At 43.6% G+C, this 5,213-nt stretch overlaps 1 pseudogene across 1 annotated transcript; it reads left to right on the top strand.

Annotated features, from left to right (window-relative positions):
• Positions 1–1,566: 1,566 nt before the first annotated feature.
• LOC310780656 (elongin-C pseudogene) lies at positions 1,567–1,908 on the top strand (annotated as a pseudogene). The gene has a single exon. The product of its transcript is annotated as an elongin-C pseudogene (transcript).
• Positions 1,909–5,213: the final 3,305 nt, after the last annotated feature.

The following is a 5,213-nucleotide window of genomic DNA, read 5'->3' as shown; positions in this document are numbered from 1 at the left end:
TCAGATTCTGAGATTCAGTTTCTCACTCACTCATAGGCGATTCTAGGCTTTGCAAACAGGTAGCACCAGCAGGATAAAAAGGTATTAGTCTGACTGGGGGGTTTCTAGGGGGGGCTGTGCCCCCCCCGGACAAAGAAATTTTGTACATTTTAAAGTAAAATGCATGAATCTGATGCACTCTGAGAGCAAAAGGAAGAGGCTAATCTTCACATTAATATCCTCTTCACTGTGCTGTGGCTTTACAATGATGAAAAAATAATTGACATTACATTTCCAATATAAAACAGCAGAGGGTGCCGCAGCACCACAAGCACCCCCACTTCCCGCGCCCCTGGTCACCACTTGCCCACAGGCATCCAATGAGACTAAATCATCAGACTTAATCTTCTTGGAAACACATTTTATTTTGTCCTGATTGGTCTTAGATTTGTGTCATAGTTCTGTGGAGCCCAACATGAGCCCAATCAAAAAAAATAAAAAAATAAAAATATTTGAGGGCCCCTTCACCCCGAGGGCCCCGGGCCGGGGTTGCCCTATGGTTAATCCGGCCTTGTGTGGGAGACAGGAGGGACTGAGGTAAGAGATCTTAGCTTCATGAAACATCAACTGGCCTGATGTGCGAGAGAGAAAGAGAGAGAGAGATAGAGAGAGAGAGAAAGAGAGAGAGAGAGAGAGAGAGAGAGAGGAAGAGATCAAATTTAACACAGAAACCACAGAGAAACTTACTGCCACACATAAGAAACTGTGCCGATTAGCATTCCTCCTCTAGCATTAAGAGCCTGCTTTACATCAAACCTGTGAACAGTTATGTGAGGTTAGGTGAGGTGTCTCCATGTTGTTTGTTGTCTTATTTGCCATTCAGAGCTACTGCTGCTCATCATAGGCTTTATTATATCCACATTTGTGACTGGATATTATCACTTCAAACTAACATGGTGTTGTCATGCTAGTGTGTGTGTGTGTGTGTGTGTGTGTGTGTGTGCGATTGGCGATTCAACCACCGCAGTAAAAGCACATCTGAACAGACGTCTATGTACCTGCTCTAGAATCCCCAATCATGTAGTGTAGAGCTGCAGCACCGTACTTTGGTGAGTCAGTTGGGGGGATATATGGGGGGTTTTACCCCACTCGCGCGTCAGCCGTATAACATTTTGTGGGCATTGCCTTCCCACACAGACTGACTGTCTCTCTGGAGTAGTAAAGAGTTCAAAGAAGGCATGGTTTCACCATGAACTGCAGTTGCATCCGGAAGTATAAGCCCATTTGTTTACAAACATCCTGATTCGTTATTGTGATGCGATGATGATGTCATCCGTGAGTGATGTACATCAGTGATGAGGTCATCAGTGATGTCACTCAAACAAATCAGAAACATGGGACACCATCGGTGATGATGTCATCAGTGAGTGATGTCATCAGAGATGATGTCATCAGTGATGTCACTCGAGCAATTGTGATTCATCGGTGACATCAACAGTGATGTCATAAATCCTTCCCTGCAGCAACTATAAGTAGGACTGGTGAGCATTAGAAATTCAGATTCTCCTCTACTGTGGATTAGCAAAGATGTCCAGGATGGTGGACAGTGAAGAGAGAACCTATGGTGGCTGTGAAGGACCAGATGCCATGTATGTGAAGTTGATCTCTTCAGATGGCCACGAATTCATTGTGAAAAGAGAACATGCCGGAACTATCAAAGCCATGATGAGCTGGCCAGGCAAATTGGCTGAGAATGAAACCAATGAAGTGATCCTGAGGGAGATCCCATCTCATGTCCTGTCCATGTTCTGCATGTACGTCTACAAGTTCCACTCAAGGTCCCAGAGCTCCACAGAAGTACAAGGATTCATCATTCCTCTGGAGATCTTGATGGAACTGCTGCTGGCTGCAAACTTTTTGGATATCTGAAGTTGATCTCTTCAGAAGGCCACAAATTCATTGTGAGTAGAGAACATTTGACGTCCGGAACTACAGTATCGAAGCCATGATGAGCGGAGCCAGGCTGAACTTCAGGGAGATCCCATCTCAAGGTCTGCATGTATGTGTGACTGTACTCCACCTACAAGATCCATTCTGCCAACAGCTCCACAGAAATAGCTGAATTCTGCATTGCTCCAGAGATCACATTGGATGGTTGCAAACTGTTGGGATTGCTAAATGATAAGAGATAATGTAGCAGGTTGAATGAATGAAATAAAGCAAATGGTCGTTATCGGACTGTGTCTGTCTTGTTCTTTTTGCATCCGGCTTTCTGTCCTACATTTATTGGTAGTAAAGGCTGATCAGTTGCCTCAGAATGTGCCAAATGTGGCTAGATGTTTTTTATCACCTCTTGATCTTAACTCATTCACTGCCAATATCTGACTGGCATTTTTGGCACAGGCCAAGTATTTCCATAATGTTTGGTCATCTTTCAAGACCCACAGTAAATTCTGTACTAGGACTACAGTGATGTCCAATACCTCGAAATGAAGATCTAAGTCTCTACTTTCACCCCCAAAAAGAAAGTTAGCTTTTAGCATGTTCTGTACTCTACTTATAACCCTTTTTATACACCCCATGTTCACCAAAAAAAGCCTGTCTGGGAAGAGAAAAGGGAGAAAAAAGCATTTTTGTAAAAGGGCACAATCTCAGGCATAACTCACTCTCAATTCTTTTATTTTGAACTGTATTGACATCAGACATGTAAATATTATTCGTTAGGACACAAATGACAAAAAAAAAATATATATATATATATATATACACACATGAAGTGCTTTTTTTTTACATTCAACAAACAGTTTACTCGGTGTGAGTGTGCAGACAGACAGACAGACAGACAGACAGACAGACACACCGACAGACAGACAGACAGACAGACAGACAGACACACACACACACACACACACACACACACACACACACACACACACACGATCCCCCTTTTAGATTTCTAACCCAACATAGGATAAGCAATAACCACGCCCTGTGGCGCTGGGATTGGCCAGGAGCAACACTGGAGGGCGAGCAGCCCAGCGATTACATGAACCAACTGAATAGCTCTTGAGAAGGACAGCGGGCTGCTGTGAGTGCCTTCTGCCCGCTGCTGCCTAGCTGTTCCTGTGTTTATTTTTGATTTGTTCTGGTACACCCGTCCTCGTCCATGTCTCCCTGTCATATCTATGATCGTTCCCGTTTTCCCCTCGGCTATTCAACACGTCCTCACCGCCCTCGCAAACTGATCGATCATTTCCTCATTCCTCCGATGATCAAACACATCTCTTGATTACTTTCTCCCGTTTTCTCCTGGCTGGCACAGAGGAAGGCGACTCCAGCTCGGCGTTACAATGGCGTTTCTCCTGTCTGCACAAGGAAGCGTTACCCGCTCTCTGCTATTCCTCTTGCTCAATTTATAAAACAACAGCTGCGGTATGTGTTTGATCGCGTGCTGTCGGCTACCCTTTGAAGGCAGGGACCTGTGTCTGTGTGACAGGCTGGGCAAGTGTTTGCTGCAGGCGCTGCACCAATAAAAACAAAAACACGTCAAACACGTCCTTGGCGGGGAAGGCCATTGCTGATAACACGTCAAAGACGTCATTGGCGGTGAATGAGTTAATAAAGACATCACAATTGCACGAGTGACATCACCGTTGACATCACTGACGACATCACAATTGGGCTTGAGTGACATCACTGATGACATCACTCACTGAGGACATCACAATTGCTCAAGTGACTGGTACTGGTGACAGAGGCTGTCCTACTTAGCCTCTCATTTATGACATCACTGATGATGTCAGAATGTCTATGACATCATCAGTTTCATAAATCATTGATAAATCACTTTTCATGCAGCATGCATTATGCTCCATTGTACTCACAGCAGAGATTAGCATTGAGAATATAGATAATTGCTGCTCCTCCTTTTATATATTTGGCAATATTCAATTCAGTTCAAATTTGACTGGGTGGTTATTAACCGTATTTATGTTTGGTTTCCAGGGACTTTAACCAAATTTGACAGCTTCCGACAACTGCTTTGATTGACTGACTTTTAAATCACTGCTTAAGACCCATTGTATACACTTGCTTAGGCTATGTGATGCGTGGTCTTTTTATCTGATTTCTTTTTATCTTCGTTTTATTTTATCCTTACTATTTATTTTGGTTTTATCTTATGTTTGTCCTAGTAAATTTTGTTGCCGTGGGCCGGCAAATTAAAAGGTCACCGGCTCAAGTGGCCGGCTGAAAATACGCCAGATAAATAAATTAATTCTATAAAATAGCCTAATATTGTGTGACCTATAGCCTAAGTGATGTTGCCAATAAGATACGACTTAAATAGAGACTTATTACATCATATTTTTTCTGCCCCCTGTATGTTGAGTGTTGGTGAAAAAGAAAAAGTATAGCAGACGCTTTTGTTAGTGTAGAGCGCCGTTTAAAAGCCACACAAGCAGCATCAGTCCCGCCGGCCAGCGCTGGACCCGCTGTGAGGAAACACACAGGAGGAAACCGAAATGTCATAACAGACATCCCTTGCTAGGCCATTCCTTTTTTTTATCAAGATCATGCAACGACAAGTAGCCTACTTCAGGCAAGCAAGACGGCAGGAAAGAAACAGAAGCGTGCCTGCCGCCGTCAAAAGCGAAAGCAACCCGACGTAGGCTGTCAATTTAGCGGAGGTAAAAAGCCTTTTTACCTACTTGGGCGAATCAATAAATCAATCAATCAATGGCTCGCGCTTGGTTCGTATGATGAGGAGATGAATCAAAATGCTTACCACAAATAAAGCCACATGGGAGCCGAGAACGAGTGCAGGAGAGCTGCCGCAGGTGCCAGGTGTGGAGTGGGAGAGATTAAGGTGCGTAACCTATTGCTGGAGATTCAAGTTGTGCGCTGTCTGCACTGACACTATCGCACTTATTACTTTTAGCTAACGCTACGTTGTTTTTTCATCAAGGCAATGTCCAGAAGATATGGGTTCATGAGTGTCTGCAAATGCAGATAGATAGGCTACAGTAGGAGCATGCATGCATGTTGTCTGTTTCAATAACGAAAGCGTCCTTACCGAGAACGACGTGCCGACCAATTAAATATTCTTGCTGCGAAATCTGCCTCTTAATGACAACACTGGAATAAATATGATCGACTACGACTATAGAGGCTATAAAGAATAGACTATAGAGAAATAAATTGATACAAAACGTTTATTTAGGGAACATAGTGGC

This window comes from Poromitra crassiceps, assembly GCF_964638095.1.
Source record: "Poromitra crassiceps genome assembly, chromosome: 8".
Classification (NCBI taxonomy): Eukaryota; Metazoa; Chordata; class Actinopteri; order Beryciformes; family Melamphaidae; genus Poromitra; species Poromitra crassiceps.
The sequence above is the reverse complement of the archived record's forward strand: the minus strand, read 5'-3'. Positions and strand labels throughout refer to the sequence as shown.